Raw genomic sequence first — 23908 nt, 5'->3', positions numbered from 1 at the left:
CAGGGGAGCCACGCACCTAGCACTTAATTGCATTTAATGTTGAAGGGTTTGTTGGCTTTACTTAAACTAATAAGACTTAAACCCATGATGTCAATAAATTATAAGTGACATGCCTAAAGCTGGAAATGTAGTGCTTAATTGACGGCAAGTCGAGGGAGATGACCTCCATATTTCACTAGATCCCCACGTTCCAACACTCCCAAAGTAAGCAGTAGTTTAGTTTTTTCCAAATGCATTCTTAAACCAATGCAAGTTAACAGAAATGTAAAGTTGTCCTGACTCTCAAACACACTACGTGTTATTAAGTATTAACACATGTACTTGAACCATAGGTACTTCCAGTACACATTTCTTCCAGTACCCACACATTTCCAGACAGACCTGCTCGCTCCATGAGCACAGAGAAGTAAAATACCATATACAACATAGTGCCAGCATTAGGAAGCAAGAAAGATGGACGTTTAAAAAAAAAGAAATCTAAGGCATTTATTTGGCTTGCATTGAATTGGAGGCGTGTTTTGGGAGTAGACAGCAAAAATAAAGCTGTATTTGGTTTAAAAAGTCGAGTCACCGTGCTGACACAGGTGTGTTGGCACATATGACCTGGGTAGAAATTGAAGTGCATGCAAATATTCTTCAAGCGCAGAAATACTTTGGCAATAGGTCCTACATGCATTGGGGTGCTATTTAGTACTGTAAGTGGGATAAAATGTTTAAGTGGGTTCTCTAAACAAGGCAAGGGCAAAGAAGTGTAACTAGTAATATTTTATTGGATGCTTAATGATACGAAACACCCTGAGTATATGATTATAATACCTCATCAGCTACATCCTAATTATTTTCAAGAAGAAAAATGGAAGTACTCCCAAGGCTGGGCTTATATCCCCCCACCATCTAAAAAAAGTAACATGGTGTGCAGCAGAGGCCAGCGTGCAACAGGTCAAGGGAGCCGCAGGTCAAAAAAGTTTGGGAACCACTGCAGTTAACCTATATCAAAATAGTTAACATTTTAGTACAACACCTGCAGGAAATCAAGTTGTATTTGTTTAACACTGCTGTGTCTGCCCAATGGTACTGGCGGTCATATCCTGAGAAAACCAATGCTTTGAATGCATAATAGACAATGCAGACTTGGGGCCGTATTATGTTTTTTCATTGTTTGTGCTGGGCGCACCTATTAACAGTTGCGCCCGGTGCAAACAATGAAAGTGCGCCCTATTAAGGTGAATGGGCTGCCCCAGGGCAGCGCATTCATGTGAAAACCTGGAGAGGCTGCTTGCAGCCATCCGGGTTTTCACCCTCCTGCACTTTTATAGGGGATTAGAGATCCCTTTGCTTGCGGGTGCAGTCAGTGACTGCACCTCCCTGCAAGGGGATGTCTGGGGGGTCATGTTGCACAGCAATGTGGTTGCTATTCTAAAAACTGGACACGTCACATCTGTTTCAGAAGGGTAGGCAAGCAGTGATGACTGGAGGAGAGAGAGGGGACAAAGAACAACAATGGGAAGAGAAGGGAAAGGGGCTAGCAACAACAACAGGAGAGGGGAAAGGGGGCAAGCAACAACAATGGGAGATGTGTACACGCAAGCAAAAATGTGGGAGGGTGCTGGCCACAGCGGGCGAGAAAGGACAAAGAGGTAAACAACGATGAGGAGAGCAAAAATAATGGAGAAATGACACGGAACAGGGGGATATGGCCTGTAAACGCATGCTGCAATTACATTTGTTTTAAGGCACCTGAAAGAAAGCGCAAACAGCAGAAGGACTCTGGACCACCAAGAATCCAGCAAATAAAAGTAACAATGAAGCTAACCAGTGGTAAGCAATGGGCAGGCTCTAAGCCCCCTTTAAGCTAACAAAATGTCTTACAAGCAACAGGGCATATGCTGTCTCAGGCGAGACCTAAAAAAGAACTACAGAAAAAGATGGGCAACTTTTTCAAAGAGACAGTTTGGTAAATTAAACATGAAGATATTTATTTTAGTTATGCTACATGTTCCACAGAATGATAAACTTTCGTGTTGAATCTGCTTGTGTTTTCACTCATTGAGCTGCTTTTGTCTCTATTGTGCGGTGAAAATACTGACGATGGGGGCAGATCTGAAGAGAGAACGATTTATGATCATAATGGACTTGTTGAGTACCCAGAAGGCCTTCTATTGTTATAGAAAACTTCCCTACAGTTGTCGAAAGATCTATGTTTGACAGATTTCGAGAACAATGAGACTGAGACTCAGAACATAAATTTGAAAGGATTGGATTTAACCTTTAGTGAAGATTGAAAATGAAGACTTCACCAACTAACAATGAGAGGTCTAGTAAGGTCATAGAAAAAGGTATAGGGAACTAAAATAGGCAAAAGAGGCAGACTAATTGACGCGAAGGAAGGATATATTGAGGTATGATAACGTAGATCATGTGACTTATGTTTTGTTACCAGACCATGGCTGCACAAAGGCATACTTGCTTACATATGCAAGTGGAGGAAAGTAGAATGTGGACCTTCAGATGTAATCATATAATAAGACTGTGATGGTATGTATAACGGGGAATTTGGTGTTTTGATGAAGTATATTGTTTTCATCGAAGCCCCCGATTTGGTTTTATTTGGAATTTAAATTCTAGTAGTGAATCAGATTTTGCCGGAGGACTAGTCCCCAAACGTGTAGGGAATTTTTACCATATTGAGTGGTTTGCAATTTGCATTTAAAAAAATCATGAAGTAACAGAATGAAAATTGGTGATGAATAATCATTAATTAAACAATATGAATGGCATACAATAATAAACAAGCATTTGCAATGCAATAGGTCTCACATTTACTAGAGTTTGAGTTATTGGCATTGCAAATGACAATAGCTTAAATTCTCGCAAATACGAGACCTATAGCATTGCAAATATTTTTTGTTTCCAAGCGCCACATGCCGCGCTTGCACATCATGCCCCTTTCTTTAGATGAGCAGCGTCTAAAGAAAGGGGCTCGCCTGCTATTAAAATGAAAGTACTGTTTTGGGCGCTTTTACATAAAAAAGCATTTGTTTATCAGCAAAGAACCCATTTAAAGATGTATTACTTTAACCAAGTGATGGGTAGTACCTCCTCCCGGTCCCACCCACTCAGTCGGGGTGGGAAAATACGACAAGCGGTCAAGGGATGAGTATTCCTGAAGAGACTGGCAGGATGCTATGAGAAGTTCAGTAAGAAATTGTATATTGTATAGTGTTTACTTTCCTTTTAACTATCTTCTCGGGTCCTTAAATTAAAAATATGGAAAAATATCAAGAGGTACATTTTATTTTAAAACAACAACGTTATACCTCAAATTTTAACCGAGAAATTGTATTATTTCTGGAGGATTTCACTAGTGTTTGAATTTGTTTAATGATATTTGAAAATGCGAAAAGCAGGTACTGCACATGTTTTATTTGCGCATTTAAAAAGTGCGGGATGCTACTTTAAAAAAAATTATTCTGTTCAAGTAGGATATGAAATAAATACATATTTAATATCTGTTTGAAACAACTAAACCATCCAAGGCACGCACAGCTGTCTAATAACTGTGTGAACGCAACGCACACTGGTGTTCGTTGGTTGAACGTGTGGACATTGTTTTGTTTTATTCCTATTACTTAACAACTCGTGAAAACAAGTTGTTATAGTTCTTGCGGGTACGAGCATTTTTCCTGAAATAAATGTAGGGAGCGAGTGAGAACCTGAGCACCGGTGTATAGCTGGCTCGCTATGTTTTTTAAATCCCAAAACAGTGCAGTACGCAAGCATCTGTTTGCTCTCTTTGAGAAAAAAGTTCCTAGAGATGTAAAAAAGCAGAGGCACTCGCGAGGTGCGAGCGGATGCGCAAACAACTGTTTTGATCCCTGGAGAATCGGAGTGCGTTATCTAAGTTTATGAACACCCTTTAATTTCGATAATGTAGTGTAAATAGCGAACGTAACGGACCAAAATAAATGGACACACCAATTGGTTTCACAACTTTGTCCTTAAAGGGGATTAAATAAACCATTATTAAGTAGACTAAAGTGTCACAACATAGCATTGAATTGAATTGAATTGAATTGAAGAAAATTTATATTGCGCAAAACAATAACCCGCAGGTATCAAGGCGCCTATCAAAAAAAAAATATCAATATATCAACTTACGCATAGGCTTGCAGGAAGAGGCAGGTTTTAAGGGCACCTCGGAATCTCTGTAAGGAGGGCAATGACCTGAGATCCAAAGATAAATCATTCCACCATTTAGGAGCCAGAGTAGAGAAAGCCCTACCACCCCATTTGGCTTTTCTTATACGGGGGACTGTGAGAAGCAATTTCCTAGAGGAACGCAAGTCCCTTCCAGGAGTGTAGTAAGAGATGATAGAACCAACTCCCATATCATTATTCCTTGCAATGGCTCTGTAAGTCATACACAAGACTTTAAACCGTATCCGGTATTCAACCGGTAGCCAATGCAATGTTCTCCTCGCCAAAGTGGCCGAGGAGCGTCTAGGAACATCCAGAACAAATCTGGCGGCAGCATTCTGGACTACCTGCAAGCGCTGCATCAGGCCTCTGTTCAGCCCTGCATACAGCGCATTACAGTAGTCCAGTCGTGAGCCGATAAGGGCGACCACTACTTGCTTTCTGGACTGAAGGGAGAGATACTTCCTAATTCTTCGTAGGGTATAAATTAGGCCCCAACAGGTAGAGATAGTTCTACTGACCTGTCCGCCCATGCTAAGGGCAGGATCTATCATCACCCCCAGATTTCTGGCAGATATCGTGGGGGAAGGGCATAATCCCAACGAATCAGGCCACCAGCTGGCTGACCAAGTATCCTGATTCCCTCCAAACACCATCACCTCAGTCTTCTCCCCATTCAGCTTAAGCGAATTTTGAACCATCCACTGACCAACTGCCTCCATACAAGATCTAAAATTGGACGCGGTTGGTACGTCTGAATGGGAGAGAGAGACGAGGATCTGGGTATCATCTGCATAAGAGATTACCTCCATCCCGAAAGATCTAATTAGCCTGGCCAGTGGGGTCACATAGATGTTAAATAGGGTCGGACTAAGAGCCGACCCCTGCGGGACCCCACACAGCACCGATCGGGATGGAGATAAGAACTCTCCCAGCTTGACTCTTTGTTCCCTTCCATTTAGGAAGGAGGTCATCAGATCCAAGGCTGCGTCCTTGACCCCCACCTCCCTCAAACGATGTATAAGTATTGAGGGGGAGAAGGTGTCAAAGGCCGCAGTTAGATCCAACAGGACCAGGAGGGTGGTCTGGCCCCCATCCACTCTAGTGCGGATTTTATCAAGCACAATGGTGAGGGCCGACTCAGTGCTGTGTTCCCTCCTGAATCCGTGCTGGGAGAAGTCTAAGCAGCCCGAGCCTTCCACAAAGGCAGCGAGATGCTTGTTAAGATGTGCCTCAAGCATCTTCGCAGGGGCTGGGAGCAGGGAGATCGGACGGAAGTTTTTTAGGACCTCCGGATCAAGGGAAGCTTTCTTTAGCAGAGGTTTGACTACTGCACTCTTCCACTCCAAGGGGAAGATGCCCTCTCGCATACACCGATTCATAATTTCTAGTAAAGGTGGTAAGAGAGATTCCCTACACTGCTTAATGATCTTCAGAGGGCAGATGTCTAATGGGGAGCCAGAGTTGGTTTTGTCGAGGAGAATCTCCAGATCTTGTAGGGCCAGCGGGGGAAAGGAGTCGAAAGTACTCAGAGGGGAGACACCAGATGTAGTGTTGTCCCCCTCAGCCAATCCAGGGGGCCCACTGATCGAAGCTTTTTGTAACTCAAGAGCTAGATGGATATCTTGTATTTTTGTATGAAAAAAGGAAGCAATTTTATCGCACAGATCTTGCGAGGGAATAACTGGATCAGATGTTTGAAGGTTGACCAGAGAGTCAACAATTCTGAAAAGCTCCATTGGCGAGGAAAGGGAAGTTGTTATGGCCACGAAATAGTTTTGTTTGGCCTCCGCTATCTCAGCCTTATATTTCCTGACCAGGATCCTATGAGCTTCCTTATTCTTAAGATCCCAGCTAGCATGCCAAAGCCTCTCCATCCTCCTAACTTCTTGTCTAAGAAGTCTAAGGGAGTCTGAGTACCATGGGGCAGAGGGTCTCTTCCTGGCACGACGACGAGTCTGTAGTGGGGCCAGTTCGTTCAAGGCCTCCGTAATAACTCGTCCAAAATGCCCGACCGCAGTCTGAACACTATCCAGGTCCGCGGTGGAGAGACTACCAGCCCAGGGAATAAAGGAGTCAGGCCTGATGTTTCTGAGGTTTCTGCTAGTCCCCATGGTGTGTTTCCCTGCTTTACTACCCTCATTCTGAGGGCATTCCAACAGGAACGGGACCGCAAGATGATCAGACCAGGACAGATGTACCGGATCCTTAACGATCAGACGAGGGTCATTGGAGAAAATACCATCTAGGATATGGCCTGCATGATGGGTAGCCCCGCGGACTCGCTGCGTGAGTCCACACGACGCCAGGGCATCAATAAGACAGGAAGTATCTGTTAAATCATACCTTTCTAAGTGGTAGTTAAAGTCCCCAAGAATGGAAACATTTTCTCGACCAAAGTAAGGCTCCAAATAGTGCAAAAGATTACACAAAAAGTTGGCCCTAGGGCCAGGAGGTCGGTACAGTAATATTCCGTTGAAAAGGGGGTAGCGCCCTTCCTTTATCCCAAAGAAGAAAGCCTGAATACCATCCAGAAGATCCGGTACAGGCACCGTGTGACATTGCAGGTGATCCTGATAGAGAATGGCTATCCCCCCTCCCGATCGTCCCTGTCTATCTAATCTAGCCAGGCAATATCCTTCCGGGACCGCTTCAATCAGGTCGGGGCCAGATGAATCTTTAGCCCAGGTTTCAGTAATGAATACTAATGCCGGCTTTCTATCCAAAACCATCTCTCTGAACATTATTTTATTCTTGACCAAAGAGCGACTATTGATCAGTATGCCATCTACTCCCACTGTCCTAGGACCATTAACGACAGGGGGATTACAAGGGGGGCGGCAGGGGAAGGAGGCGAATTTGCCCAATGAACACGTATACTGACAATCGCAAGGTAAAGGGCAAAGAAACTCGTCTGGTTCATAGATGTGTGAACATCTCTTATAACGAGGTTTCAGGCGCAGTATCTCCTGACGCGTATATCTCCGTGAGGAAGCCTCAACCCCGTTCGCATCCAGAGTCCAGCCGTCCAGCGCGTCCTCAGCGCGGACGGGCGCAGACGGGCTGGACTCTGGCGTGACTCCGGCGTCACTATGGCGTCCCCGATGCGCGTACACGCTGCGCGTCATGGCCAGTCAGTCAAATAGCGTTCTAGCCCGATCACGTGATGGTGCCAGCGAATGGCTGCAGAGTGCTTCCCACCCCAACTCAAGATGGCGTCCCAGATAAACAAAGCGCGGGGACCGGGCCGCCGAAATGGCGGTGAAAGCAGCCAAATTTTTAAATGCAAGGATGCGGTCCGGGAGTAAGAGCACAGGTAGGGACAACGATAGGCTATTTTACGCAATTGTGAACTGCTAAAATCAGGGTCAAAGTGAATCTAATAATAATTAAATTAAACGACAGAACGAGGGCAGTTAAAATAGTAACAGCGTCTGCCAGGTAGCGCTATGAGCAAGCAATATTAGGAGCGAAATGTTCCTGCACCCACCTTAAGTAAGCGCTATGATACAGCCTCTGGCCCGATCACGTGACGGTGCCAGCGAATGGCTGCAGAGTGCTTCCCACCCCAACTCAAGATGGCGTCCCAGATAAACAAAGCGCGGGGACCGGGCCGCCGAAATGGCGGTGAAAGCAGCCAAATTTTAAAATGCAAGGATGCGGTCCGGGAGTAAGAGCACAGGTAGGGACAACGCTAGGCTATTTTACGCAATTGTGAACTGCTAAAATCAGGGTCAAAGTGAATCTAATAATAATTAAATTAAACGACAAAACGAGGGCAGTTAAAATAGTAACAGCGTCTGCCAGGTAGCGCTATGAGCAAGCAATATTAGGAGCGAAATGTTCCTGCACCCACCTTAAGTAAGCGCTATGATACAGCCTCTGGCCCGATCACGTGACGGTGCCAGCGAATGGCTGCAGAGTGCTTCCCACCCCAACTCAAGATGGCGTCCCAGATAAACAAAGCGCGGGGACCGGGCTGCCGAAATGGCGGTGAAAGCAGCCAAATTTTAAAATGCAAGGATGCGGTCCGGGAGTAAGAGCACAGGTAGGGACAACGATAGGCTATTTTACGCAATTGTGAACTGCTAAAATCAGGGTCAAAGTGAATCTAATAATAATTAAATTAAACGACAGAACGAGGGCAGTTAAAATAGTAACAGCGTCTGCCAGGTAGCGCTATGAGCAAGCAATATTAGGAGCGAAATGTTCCTGCACCCACCTTAAGTAAGCGCTATGATACAGCCTCTGGCCCGATCACGTGACGGTGCCAGCGAATGGCTGCAGAGTGCTTCCCACCCCAACTCAAGATGGCGTCCCAGATAAACAAAGCGCGGGGACCGGGCCGCCGAAATGGCGGTGAAAGCAGCCAAATTTTAAAATGCAAGGATGCGGTCCGGGAGTAAGAGCACAGGTAGGGACAACGATAGGCTATTTTACGTAATTGTGAACTGCTAAAATCAGGGTCAAAGTGAATCTAATAATAATTAAATTAAACGACAGAACGAGGGCAGTTAAAATAGTAACAGCGTCTGCCAGGTAGCGCTATGAGCAAGCAATATTAGGAGCGAAATGTTCCTGCACCCACCTTAAGTAAGCGCTATGAAACAGCCTCTGGCCCGATCACGTGACGGTGCCAGCGAATGGCTGCAGAGTGCTTCCCACCCCAACTCAAGATGGCGTCCCAGATAAACAAAGCGCGGGGACCGGGCCGCCGAAATGGCGGTGAAAGCAGCCAATTTTTTAAATGCAAGGATGCGGTCCGGGAGTAAGAGCACAGGTAGGGACAACGATAGGCTATTTTACGCAATTGTGAACTGCTAAAATCAGGGTCAAAGTGAATCTAATAATAATTAAATTAAACAACAAAACGAGGGCAGTTAAAATAGTAACAGCGTCTGCCAGGTAGCGCTATGAGCAAGCAATATTAGGAGCGAAATGTTCCTGCACCCACCTTAAGTAAGCGCTATGATACAGCCTCTGGCCCGATCACGTGACGGTGCCAGCGAATGGCTGCAGAGTGCTTCCCACCCCAACTCAAGATGGCGTCCCAGATAAACAAAGCGCGGGGACCGGGCCGCCGAAATGGCGGTGAAAGCAGCCAAATTTTAAAATGCAAGGATGCGGTCCGGGAGTAAGAGCACAGGTAGGGACAACGATAGGCTATTTTACGCAATTGTGAACTGCTAAAATCAGGGTCAAAGTGAATCTAATAATAATTAAATTAAACGACAGAACGAGGGCAGTTAAAATAGTAACAGCGTCTGCCAGGTAGCGCTATGAGCAAGCAATATTAGGATTAGCATAATTAATCGAAATTAAAAAATGTGGAAATATAACCATACAGCCTACAAAACCATAAAATTACAACATATTGCAATATAACAAAATAGCAGACTTATATTTTCTATATTTTTAACCCCTACGATGCTCATGGCGGAATGGTTACATCATGAGGCCAGGGGCACGAAATCCCTCTGCTGCAGACAGCAGAGGGATTTCTATTTCACCCATGTGACCTTCATTGCACAGAAACCAAAAGGCTCATTTCAGTTTCACTTTCTATGTGCTCAGGGGGCTATCTCAGCCTCCCGGGCACGTAGAAAGACAGGAGAGGTATCATTGGAAAGTGGAGGGCGATTCCCAAGCAGGGATCCACCCACTAGACACCAGGGAGGGGGGAGCGGCCACTTGGGCAAGGGCCTTTGCTCCCCCCATGACAAAATGGGCTAAATTAAGTCTTTCTGCCCCCCCCCCCCCCGGAGAGCAGATGGGGCAGTAGCCCCCAATCTGCCGCCCGGGGGGGGGGGGGGGGGCAGAAAGCCCACTAAACGCCAGGGATTTTTTTGGTGCATTTTATTCAGGGTGGGGGCAGCCTGAAATGGGCACGCCAATGCCCCCACCCCCGCCACCATTACAGCCTTTCTGAGGGCAGTAGGCCCCAATATGCCCCCCCAGGGGGGGGGGGCAGAAAGTCCACTTGACGCCGGGGATTTTTTTACGCACCATTTCTTTTAGGGTGGGGCTGCCCAAAACCATTACAGCCTTTCTGCCCCCCCAGGGGGCAAAAAGCCCACTAGACGCCAGGGATATCTTGGGGCAAATCTGAATTAGGGTGGGGGCTGCCCAAAATGGGCATGCCAATGCCCCCACCACTCCCCCACAAAAATTACAGCATATCTGCCCCCCGGGGGGGTGGGGCAAAAAGCCCAGTAGACGCCAGGGATTTTTTGGGCAAATTTTAATTAGCGTAGGGGCATTGGCATGCCTGTTTTGGGAAACCTCCACCCTAATAAAATTTGCCAAAAAAACTCCCTGGCGTCTTGTGGGCTTTCAGCGCCCCCCTGGGGGAGTAGATGGGGAATTAGCCCCTAATCTGCCCCGCCGGGGGGGGGCAAAAAGCCCACTAGATGCCATGTTTTTTGTTTTTTTTTTATAAATCTGTTTTATTGTTTTGCAGACATCACGTCTTGTAGACAGGCAACAGACATCAAAGAACAATGACCATACCATAAAGTATTAGGTGATAACAGGCAAGCATGACCTTGGATCAGGAACCCCCCCCCACCAAACATACAACAGTGTCACTGTTGGCTTAGGAGCCATTTGGATCTTGATACTATAAACTGCTTCATGCTTTGGAGCTATAGGTCCAGTGATACGGTGTACAGAGTCTTCAGGATACATGCATGTACAGATGTAAGGAAAGAACATTAAAAAAGGGGGGGCGAAACTCAAGAGACCCCCAATAACCAAGAACAGCAGCATAGTCTGACATTTAAATGTGTATCCCGCATTGTTTCCCCCACCGCCCCCGCTCTCCCCCCCCCCCACGGCACCCCACGGGCAGGCACCACCACACAGGGAGCCCGGCACTAGCCATCCTAAGCATCAGATAGGACACAGGCATCTACGCGGCAGCAGCTGATCCCCGGTGGCCTATTCAGCAATCCCCAGGAAAGCGCCTCCTCCATGTACAGGATGTCTCCGCAGTGTCCCCCCCCATCCGCGTCAAGGCCTGTAATAAACCTTCCCACTGTGACACAATAGGCGTCTTCCGGAGTCCCAATGTTTCCTCCCTCAGGAGAACTATTCCCTCCGCTTTGGCCCACGCCTGGAGCGAATACCGCCACGTCTGTGTGTGCGGCGGGTCTGGCGCCTTCCAATGTTTAGTGAGTAGTCGTTTAACCACCACCAACCCCAAGTCGAGGAAGCAGGAGGTGACTTTCGTAGACAGCGTTCTGCGAAAGAGGTGCAGCAGGTAAACTGGCCATTCAAATGGTATGGTACGGCCCGTGCATGTATGCAGTGCCACGTGAATTACCTCCCAGTAGGGTTGTAGCTTGTGGCAGCTCCACAGCATGTGTACTAACCCCGCTCCCAACGTCGCGCAGCGAGGGCAGGCCGTGTCTGTGCGGTGGAAGTACCTATTGATTGTTTCGGGTGTAAGGTACGCCCTGTGAAGTATAAACAGCTGTATTTGGCGGAACCACATATTTCTGGGTATGCGCGTTGGACTCTGTAGTAACCTGCCCCATTCCTTGTCTTCTAGTGGCCGCGCTAGGTCCGCTTCCCATTTTGCGGCGAAGTGGTTCCAGGCTAATCGCTGCATGTGTGCATAGGGATGCTGCAAACCACCAAATTAAGTGCCTACCACGTCCCATAACATGGAGATACTGCATGGTGAGGTGCTGGCTCGGTTCCACCCTCATGTCTCCCCAGCTAGCAGCCAGTGTCGCAATCAGGGAACGGTGTCTGAGGAATTGCCCAGGTGGTAGCCCTGCTTTGTCAACCAGGGTTTCATACGTCATGAGGTTGCCGACGCGATATAGGTCTCCCAGGGTCTGTATGTCCGCTTCGTGCCACTCTGCAAGCTCAGAAGATGTGAGCGCTTCCAGCCCGCTGGAGGAGCCTTCCAGTGGTATGGCCAGAGCGTAGGGGACCAGAGATCTGGTAAGGTATAAACTGCGGCGGTAGCATTTGTAGGCCGCCACCATGAGGAGTGGTGTCGGTGGTGGGGCTTTCGTGGCAGGGTGAAAAAGCTTGGTAATGACAGTCAGAGAGAGAGGAGGTGTTGTGGACACGGTGTCTTCGCGGCCGCTGTTTGTTAGCCAGCGGGCTATCCATTGCAGCTGCGCCGCCAGATAATAATGTTCATAGCACGGTGCAGCCAGGCCTCCCTGGTCGGTGGGCAAGTACAACTTGGGCAACACTACCCTGTGACGCGCATTACCCTAAAGGAAATCCCGGAGCGACTGAGCGAGTGTAGTAAAAAAGGCCGCCGGGATGTACACTGGTAGGTTGGCAAAATAGTACAGGAGGCGGGGAAGGATCACCATCTTAGATAAGGCTACCCTACCAGTGACTGTTAGTGGGAGCATGTTCCAGAATCGTATTTGGGACTTAATTGCTGTTACTGCCATGCCCAGGTTTCCCTCAAGGAGGTCCGCCGGTAGGCGATATATCTGAACTCCTAGATATCGGAAAGTGTCTGCTTTCCACTGTACACGCGTGCCGTCCAGGATATAGCCCAGGTCCTGGATGTCTCCACCAAACGCATAAAGGCAGGACTTGGTGGCATTCACCCTAAGGCCCTGAGAGAGCGGTGAAATTGAGCAGTATGCGCTCCAGCTGGGCCCCAGGATGTTACTCACATCTCTCACGAAGACCAAGAGGTCGTCCGCGTACAGTGACACCTGATGTGTCGCGTCCCCTAACGGGATACTGTCTCCAAGTGTTGTGCGTAGTGTCGCAGCTAGGGGCTCAATTGCCAGCGCAAACAGGAGGGGCGAGAGCAGGCACCCCTGCCTGTTACCCCTGCAAATTGGCACTGCATCAGAAATATAGGGCCCAGTTTTCACCCTCACTGTGGGATTCCTGTACAGGAGCGCGACCATCTGGAGGAACCCCATGCCCAGCCCATAGCGTGTCAGCACTGCTGCAAGATAGCCCCATTCCAGACAATCAAAGGCTTTTTCGAGGTCCAGCACAAGACAACCCGCCCTAGGCCACCCCTGCACGCTGTCCGGCGCCACCCTGAAGAACCGCCGCAAGTTCAATGAAGTACTGCGCTTAGGTACAAAGCCATTCTGGTTGCTGTGTACTAACACAGGTACCACCGCCGCCAGGCGTTCCGCCAACACCTTGGCGAATATTTTATAATCCGCGTTAAGTAGAGCCAGGGGTCGGTATGATCCCAGATTCTCGAGGTCCCTGTTTGGTTTGAACAGGGACACCAGGTAGGCCTCGCGCATTGAAGGGGGCAGGGTATGCTCATAGAGAGTTGTTATGTAAAGGGCATGCAATTTTGGCACCAGGGATTCCCGGTAGGCCTTATAATATTCAGCGGGAAGGCCATCCGGCCCCGGCGCCTTCCCAGAGGCCATGGAACCGATCACCTCTCCGATTTCCTCCAAAGTGAGGGGACCGTTAAGCGCCTCTTGGTGGTCCTCGGAAACGGTGGGCAGACGGACAGTCTCGAGGAATCTATCCAGTTCGGGCCCAGAGCAGTGCCCCACAGATCGGTACAGTTGCGCGTAATGGTCAGACATCACCTTGTGTATCTCACGACGCGTTTACCATTGACCCCTCAGGCGTGCGTAGGGCCCCAATGGGGGCATGTGTGTTCTCCTGCTTGAGCAGCCAAGCCAACAGGCAGCCCGACCTGTCAGCTTTGGCATGAGTGCGGGCCGTGTGGGCTGAATAATTAAGGCAACGCAGGCGCTCCAGGAACGCCAGGGTTTTTTTGGGGGCAAATTTGAATTAGGGTGGGGCTGCCCAAACGGGCATGCCAATGCCCCCACCCTAATAATTTTTATTAGGGTGGGGGCATTGGCATGCCTCTTTTTGGCAACCCCCACCTTAATTAAAATTTGCTCCAAAAAAATCCCTGGCATCTGTTGATCTGTTTTCCCGAGAGGGATAAGTTTCCAAACGCTGACATGAAAGGAATATCGTTTACCTCAACTCTAAATGCATTGAATACCTTGTTAACTCCAACCTTGTGATTTTCCCCTCATTTGGTGATGAATCAAATAGTTGTTATATATGGTTTTAGTGATTTAATTCATTTATCTATACTCTTCTTATTATCATAGTTTCTGCAATAATCGACACAACACATTTATCAATTAATCAAATATCGTTTATCTAATAAAATTGAAAATTGTTAGAAATCATCATCCAAACCGCAGAACATCATATTTACCTAATCTGGCTAATAGTCGTCCTCTAAGTCAGTCAAGTCGTAGACAAATCTTTATTTCATCAAGGTTAGGCCGCAATTCAGTCTCTCAAAGATTCAGGATAACAGCTGTCCAGCAGTGTCACCGTCCTCTCCATCAGCATAACGTCAGGAAATCAAGTTCGTCAAAGAAGAGAGAGTTTTTTAGTTCACTTCCCTACCTACTTTTATAATGAAAATAATGTCAAAAAGTATCAAGATTTAGGGTTTCGACAATCCCCATTGGTGGACATGGGGTCAAGCGGTAAAGTTCTCACATAGTCCACAAAATGAAGTAATCGCACTTGCTGGTTCCGGTTTTAAAGACAGTCCATTGTATTTTCCTTGGTGAAGCTCCCAGAGTGTCCTTGGTAGGAACATCAGCTCCTGGGGTCAGGACGAGGCCATTGTTGCTGGCGGTGACGCATGCGCACTTCACCCAGAACCTCGTTTGTCAACGGCAGTCACGTTATACGTCTCGGTCAGCCATATTGGAATAGGCCGAAATGGTCAACTTAAGCAAAACAAACACAAAAACGTAATTAAAAAATGGAAATGGCTAATAAAATGTTAAACCCTTACTAATTCCCTTATGTGTAAGCAATTATCTAGCAGAATAGCAACATTCAAAGCGTTTATACTCACTCAATGATGCGCAACTTACAATTACATCACAAAAGCAACATATATCACGCAATATTATAATTTTCTACTATTAGTATGCGTACATATGTTAGTATACAATTAGTTTAGCCATGCAAAGTGCAAATCCCACGTGTAATTCTTTTGTTAATATAATTGGTAAATCTTTCATTTCAAACAAATTAATAAGATTACTATTAGTTGATTATTCAAATTAATATAAACATGCAAAATGGGGGGGTATACAAAATGTTGTACTACCCACTCCAGCAATCCCCCCTTTGGTGATTATATCACCACACCAACAAAAATTTTGTATCCCAGATTTCAGTTTCTCCTGTTTCTTCTCTTTTTGCTGTTTTATACATACTCTCCTTTATTTCTGCTAATTCTATTTCTTCAAATTCTCTTTCTTGTTTCTTATCTTTTCTCCTTAAATTTTCTCTTTTTAATCTTTTCTGATTTGTATTCTTTTTACTACAAATACATCTTAGTGTAATTATTAATACTAAGAAAATCACACGTTAATGGAAATAAAATCTTACCTAAAATGTACTACCTAGGTTTACTACAAAATCTTTAATAGCCAATAGTTTCTTTCCAATCTTTTCCCAAACACCTTCAACCTCCAGTGGTGCAATTTTGTCATGCAATTCTGTAATATTTTTAATATAAATTTTCAAATCTCTACTTTCGTCAGGTATGTAGGTACAACAATGTTGAACTTTCAGCATTCCACAGACTCCACCCTCTTTTGCCAATAAAATATCAAGGGCAAGTCGATTTTGCATTACCATAGCGCGCATAGCAACCATTTCAGTATTTACCAATAAGAATCCTCCAGCGGTGCTTGTTGACAAGCGATCCACTACTGTTGAAAGTCTTCTAATTTTGTTTGCATTCAGCGATATTCCCACTGCGGGTATCAATGCTCAAAAAATGTCACCCACAATTTCTGTCCAAGATTCTCTCTTTTTACGTGCTAAATAACTACCTAAACTATCAGGGCTCGAAAAATCATTAAAAATGCACTAGACCTGCAGGTCTAGTAACCTACAAAATCTCCTTGACATGTTAACAAGATTTAAAAGCATTTTTATTGCTCATTTACTTTGTGAGCAATAAAGATGCCTTTAAATCTTGCTATCTTGTCACATTTCCCCTGTTTTCAGAGGCAGAGGTCAAGTGTCAGTTTGTATTCCTACTCGCCAGTAAGGGCGAGTAGGACCTAAAAATAGCTCGTCCTGAATTAATCTAACTCGCAAATGCGAGCGGTCGAGTGAATTTGTCGAGCCCTGACTATGTACACCATCTTCTCCTCTATCCATATGAAAAATGTTTGGAAAAACCAGGCCAACATAACATGTGCCATACCAATGGTCTGGCAAACGATAATATACCCTGTTCCCACAAATGAAATACAGTCCTGGAAAAACGGGATCTTTTCCACCTTTAAATCCCCATCCTCCCAGGATTCGGTATGTATCATGGCACTCACTATTCCCTACAAAATAGTTATCATATGCTCTTTGATTCCTTCTAATACACAATTTCCCTTTCTGAGGCCAATCTAAAGCCATAGTTGGACTCGTTTCCCCTTTCAAGTGTTTCTCCATTTCTACATCCCAAACTGTTTTCTCCACTTTCCCTTCCAAAACCTTTCTTTGCATTTTCAATCTCCTTTCTTCAACCATATCTAAAAATGTCTACTCCTCTTTCTTTAAACTGCAAGTCAAATTATTTCTAAATATGTATTCTAATGTTAGTTCTTTAGTCTCTAAGAAAAATTCACCTAATACCTTTGCAGGTTTTACTTTGTTTAGTTTGTTAATTGATGGTACTTGCGAAAATATAGTATCTACATCTGGAAAATAATATTCTAATTTACCTGTTTGATAAAATAAACTAGCTATTACACTACATGTTATTCCATAAGTTACTGGAAGGTGATGATAAGTCACTCCTTCAGATACAGATGCAGGTAACTGTATACATACGTAGCAATCCCTTACGTCCATTGTCTTTACATATTCATACAACAATTTTGAAAATACATTAGAAAAATCTGTTATAGACCTGTCTTTATGTAAAAAGTTTTTATCTATTCCAGTCGGAACTACCTTTTGAATCTTCCCTATATTAGTTATATTTTCACTATGTCCTTCTAATGTATCTATAGTAACTTTAAATGAAATTTGTAGAGCAAGTATACTACAAAGAAGCATTAATAATCCTGTACAACAACAACACATTTTACACCATCTTCTAAAGAATGTACATCTACCTTTGCTACTATCTATGTTTGCCATCTTAGCTAAAATGGACTGTGTCTTTTGACTTAGCCTCTTCTACTTCACAACTAGTTTTCTAACCCAAGGCTCTAAGCACCTACGTAGTTCTACCAGTTTTTGTCTTTTTCAGTATTTTATTGTCTTTCCATCAGTTGTTTTCTTATCTCATTCAGTTTGGCATTTCATCATCTTTCACTTTTCCTTCGTTTTCGGTATACAGAATGTCCTGAACATCCGCTTCTTCTCCAATGTCGGACAAGATAACTCTCAGGATTTCCGATTCTTCGTCTTCCTCAACCCCTTCTGGTACAACCACCTCTGGATTTCCTTGGCTATCCGCCTCTTCTTTTATTTCCGGCAGGGCCACATATGTCCATTCCGGTGATTTATACTTCTGGTTAGGTTTCCTTGTTCTTTTACTTTTTTTAACCACAATTGTTTCTTCTTCCTTTGATTTCTCTTGACTCGTCACTTCATTCACTTGTTCTGCTCTTGGTGAATTTACTCGTGTCAGCCGATATCTCAATCTCTTTATTTTATTCGGCCAAATGTCATCCTTTGCAGCTCTTTTCAATTTACTCCCTTTATCGTTCTTTTCAGTCCTCCAAGCTCTCTTTCTTAGAACTCGGCCTTCTGGTACTTCATCTTCACTTTCTTCCGACTCTGTTTCAACTTGCTTTTTACTCTCAACAGTTTCTTTTTCCACCACTTCTTTTGTTTTCCCTACTTCTGTCCCTCCTCGAATCTCCGGCACGCAATCTTCCCGCTGACTACTTGTCCCTGCTTCTAACTGGATGTGGGAGTTCCCTACACCTCCTCGGGGTCTTCCGCAATAATCTTTCCCTCTCTCTCTGTATCTGGCACCTGTTCATCTAAGTGTCTTGTTTCAGGTGGAATTTCTCTCAATTTTTCATCTGGCACTTCTTTCTCATGAATCTCTTTTATTGTTTCTTCACTGTCTTTTTCTTTGTTCTTCCCTTCTTCTTTCCTGGAAGATTGTGCTCTTTGTTCTGTCTCTGAGTCTGAACTGGTATCAGAAATCTGTAACCTGCTCCTCAGGGAATTACTTCTGGGGACAAAAGTTAGACTCGGCTCTGTTTCCCCCCTTTCAGGGTTTTCTTTGTCTTTTGGCTCTCCGTCATCTGACTCAGTACTAGATTCTGATTTATTAAAATACTCCTTTTCTGTGCTGTCGACTGGATTTGGAATTCTCAAAGTATGGCTTGCATGGATCCAATTCTTCAATCCAGCACACTTCACAGCTGTTGTTGTGGTCAAGATGACTTGTCTTGGCTTTCCCCACCTGGGAACCAAACAGTTTCTTCTTCTGTGGACTTTTATCCTTACCCAGTCCCCTGGGCTTAGATCATGGGCTGGCTTCTTTTCAAGGGTGGTGGCATCCGCTCCAACCTGATGAAACACAGAATGAACTGCATCAGCCAGGCTTTTACAGTATTCCAACACCATGTCATCAGTTATAGTCATCAGCTTGTTGACTGGTATAAAAATGTGGCGCATGGCTCGTCCCATGATGATTTCATGTGGACTCAACCCTGTAGTTCTGTCTGGAATTGATCTAATAGTCATGAGTACTAGAGGAAAGACATCAGGCCCTTTCATACCTGTGGCTAAACACATTTTCCCTATCCTGTTTTTGATAGTACCATTCATCTGTTCCACTACACCAGAAGCCTCTGGTCGGTAGGCACAATGTAGTTTTTGTCGTACATTTAATGCTTCACAAATCAGTCACTGTCATCCCATCATTTCTTCTTGTGGGGAATGCCTCTACCCACCTGGAAAATAAACATACCATAACCAGAACATACCTCAACCTGTTACAGGGAGGCATTTCAATGAAATCCACTTGCATTCTGGTAAAAGGTTCTCCTTCTCGACCTATGGTTCCTAGACTCACTACTGTCTTTCTTTCTGGATTGTATTGCTGACAAATTAAACATCTCTGACAAAGACTTTCTGCTACAAGTCTGAATTTTCCATTATACCAAGTCTGTTTAAAGGATCTAATCATAGCGTATCTCCCTATGTGTCCCTGTCCATGATACATCCGTGCCATGGCAGACATCATGCTATCAGGCATGACTGGTCTTCCATCTCGATAGACCCACACATGATCTTTCTCTCTTGGTGCACATCCTGTCTTTACCCACTGTTTTGTCTCTTCCTCTCCTGCTTCTTCCTGCAATTGTCTTACTTCTTCCCATGTTCCCACAGTGTTAGTAAACATTGGGAAACAAGAAATCACCTCCCTTTCCTTAGCCCGATTGATTGAATTCTGATTTCATGCACAGTATTGCACCATGTCATTCGCGAATTTGTTACCAGTGGCAATATAATCACCACTGCGACTATGGGCAGCACATTTTACAACAGCCAATTGCCTAGGCAGCTGTATCGCCTCAAGCAACTTTCCAACCACTTCAGCATTCTTAATCGGCGTTCCATTTGAGGTTAGAAAACCTCTCTGCAGCCATATCTGGCCGAAGTCATGGACTACACCATATCCATACTGGCTATCAGTTATCACAGTCACTCTCACACTTTTCCCAATCGTGCATGCTCTCATCAAAGCAACTAGCTCAGCTACTTGGGCCGATCTTACTCCTTTCAAATAGGATGCTTCCATTACTGCTGCAACTGTACATGCCGCAAATGCTGCACTCAGCACCCCATCATCTGTCCTCAAACAAGATCCATCAACAAACATAACAAAATCACTTTATGGTAAGGGTTCATCTTTTATGTCAGGTCGTGGTTTTGTACAGAAATCAAGTACATCCAAACAGTCATGATCTGCTTCATCTCTTACTTCCACATTCTCTGTATCCGGCAACAGTGTTGAAGGATTCACATTCACACATCTCACAAGACTTACATTTGTTGCACCCAATATGACCTTTTCATACTTAGTCAGCCGACTGTGTGTCATATACTGAGTACGACTCCTTGTCAAAAGGATCGCCACATCATGAGGTACAAACACTTTCACAGGATACCCTATCACAATTCCCTTGCTCTGTTCCATACTTCGACATGTAGCAGCTACTGCTTTCAAACACCCAGGTAGGGCTACAGCTACTGGGTTCAACATGGATGAAAAATATGCGATTGGTTTCCTCAGTTTTCCATGCTTCTGTACTAGAACAGAGCGTGCACATCCATTTCTCTCACTGCAATACAACTCGAATTCTTTCTCATAATCAGGCATACCTAATGCAGGCGCTTCACACAATCCATCTCTCAATTTTTTGAATGCTGTCAATTCCTCTTTGTTTAAGTCAATGGGATCTCTCACATCACTTCTTGTCACTCGTACCAAGGGTTTTGCGATCAATGAAAAATTGCTTATCCACTGACGACAATATCCAACCATTCCCAGAAACATTCTCACTTCTCTTTGGGTCATAGGTGGACTCATTCTTTTTATGATCCTGATTCTGTCTATGGTTATTCTTCTCGTTCCCTTTTCAATGTTGTGTCCTAAATATTGTACTTCTTTCTTACAAAATTGTCATTTCGATGGTGACACTTTTAGTCCTCCATCTGCCAAATGATTCAGCAAGGCTACCGTGTCTACCTCACAAGCTTCATGGGTTTTCGATGCCACAAGCAGGTCATCGATGTATTGAACTAATACAGAATTTTCAGGCATCTCTAGACTTTCCAAAGACTTCTTCAATAGCTGATTAAATAGTGAGGGGCTTTCTGTATACCCCTGTGGAATTCGGCACCACGCCAAAATACGCTCACCGAAACGAAATGCAAAGATTTGCTGACTGTCATGATGCAAAAGGATGGAAAAGAAAGCATGGCATAGGTCAATTACTGTATACCATTCTGTGTCATGGGGAATCTGATATAAAATCACAGATGGATTTGGTACAATGGGACAACATGGTACAACAATTTTGTTTATCTTTCTCAGATCTTGCACTATCCTGAACTTCCCACTAGGCTTTTTCAGTCCCATTATTGGTGAATTACATGGGCTACTCATTATTTCTCTCAAAATTCCTTGTTTTATCATTTTCTCAATCACAGGAGTAACTCCTTCGATTATTTCAGGTGTCAATTTATATTGTTATTTTTACTGGGTCTACATTTCTCATTTGTCCTACGTCTTCTCCGGTGAAATCCCAAACTTCTGCTTTAACAGATTGTTTTAATTCTTTGGTTAATTCATCAGGGTTAAATACAGCATAGGTTCCAGTAACCTCCTTCTCCCTGTTTGCCATTGTCATTTTATACAGCACATCATCATCTGGTGTTTCAAATGCTATTCCATCTGGAGTACAAAATATAGTGCAGTTCATCTTGCACAATAAATCTCTACCTAACAAGTTCACAGGACTGGTGTCGCACACGACAAACCGGTGCATTTCAGAGAATTTCCCTATGCTAACTTTCACTGGTTCTGTAAGGTATGTTTTAATCTGTCTGTTGGATACACCAACTACTTGGATCGTTTCATCCGAGAGAGGAAGATTCTTGACATCAGCTGATCTAACAGTTAATCGAGTAGCACCAGTATCAACTAGGAAAGTAATATTTTCATTATTAACGTTTCCATCTACAAATGGGCCTGTCTGGTCTACTTCTAGAGTTGCGCCAAGTACGCACTCTTCTTCCTCCTTTCGGCACCGTCAACAACCCTCTTCTGAATCGCTTTCATAGCGTTGCAGCCAATACTGCGAAGCAGCGCTAGCGCGTGGCGGCTTATTTACCTGTTCTTCGTTGTAGAATTCAGTATCTTTACTATACTTCTGGCAATTTTTGTTCTGTGGAAATGGTGGTTTGGGCACCTGATTCTGTTGTGTTACAACCTGCTGTTGTCGCTGCTGTTGACCACTCACCTCATTCTGCACCTGTGGATTCAATGATGCATTTTCATCGTTAGTACTCGGAGGAAATTTACACTCGGATTTCCAATGCCCTATCCTACCGCAATTATGACATGGAAATTTCTTTTTAGCTTCCTCGATATTTCCTTTACCTTTCCCAGGATTAAATGTTGGTCTTGACCCTGCTTGTTCTGCTAATTGAGCTTCCTGTCTCTCTGCTACCTTTACTTGTGCCCACATAGCCTTTTCTTTTAATTTTCGCTGTTTTGCTTCAATTTCATCACTGAATTATTTAGCATGTCTCAGTACTTCGTCTATTTTCTTATTCTACGGTATGCTGTTTTATCATCTCACTAATTTCTGGACGAAGACCATATACAAACCTGTATACAAAATGACTCAAATCTTTTTCACTTAGATTTTCATCTCCACTAAATTGTTTAAAAGCTAAAATTAACTTTTCATAATAGGCATGTACCGATTCTTTGCTTTCCTGATGTGTTCTGTCAATTTTTACCCAGTCTGTCTCTTTAGGAGGTACCTTGTTTTTCAGAAACGCCATAACCTGTTCGTATTTCTTCATTATCTCGGGGTCTGGAGCCCCTGGTTTTGGATCCCTTGGGTATTCCTGTGTCGGCCAATCTATCGTGATTTTGCACTCTGTCCATAGATCTGCTGGTACTATTATGTCAAACAAGCTCTTTAGATCAATCCACAATACTTTGGACAATTTTACAAATCTGTCCACCTGTCTATACCACTCGACGGGTTTTTCACGTAGTCGAGGGAAGTCATTCGTAAATGATAAAATATCTTGCCTAGTCCATAGGACATGTACATATCCTCCTCCTGGAATCTCTCTCATAGGGCATTCTGTCACAACCTTCTCTTTCTCTCACAGGGAAAGCTGAAAAAGTCTTATCCGAAACCTCATCTCGTTTTCGATACCATCTACTTTTCCATTTGTCCACATCTCTCCATTTTCTCAACAAAATAATTATCTCTTTAATCTGACCTATTCGTCCTGTGGTATTCATGTTTTTGATGTCTTTTTCAGTGAAATCTACCTAATATGGTTTCTGTAGGGCTTTTACCTTTTCAATATCAATACCCATTTCATTTGCCACTTCTTCTAATCTTTCATGGAGACTTTTTGCTCTGCAGATTACGCTTTTACACAGAAATAACAACTCCTCGTCTTGGTAAGTTTTTAACTTTCCGTAGGGATAGTTCCTACTATTAACTCTTCCAGTACCATTCGTAGTTTGGCCACATCTATTGACTGAGATTCTTTGTCTTTCTTTTGCAAGCTTCTCAACCATTCACTCAATTCCTCTGTAGATGGTCCTACTGGCTTCTCTACATTTCCTAGTCCAAAATCCCTTTGTGTTTCTGATATTGACACCACTATTGTCATACGCCTTTCTGCACAATTTTGGCCTACAAACGGGTTATGTGAAACATTTGGTTCAATCATACTCATAAGTCTGTCTCCATGGATTATCATTTTGACTCATTCTTGGTTGTTCAACCTGTTTATTACTTTTATACGGGACCGTCAAACAGTGTTCGCTATCCTTCTGTTTATCAAAAATAGGCATCACTGGACCTATCGTTACTGGGACTGTTACAGCTTCCAGATTTTTAGTCAATTCTCTTATTTTCTCTGTTAATTCTAGCGTCGTTTTTGCTAA

Source organism: Triturus cristatus, chromosome 6 (assembly GCF_964204655.1).
Source record: "Triturus cristatus chromosome 6, aTriCri1.1, whole genome shotgun sequence".
Lineage (NCBI taxonomy): Eukaryota > Metazoa > Chordata > Amphibia > Caudata > Salamandridae > Triturus > Triturus cristatus.
This window is presented reverse-complemented; position numbering follows the sequence as displayed.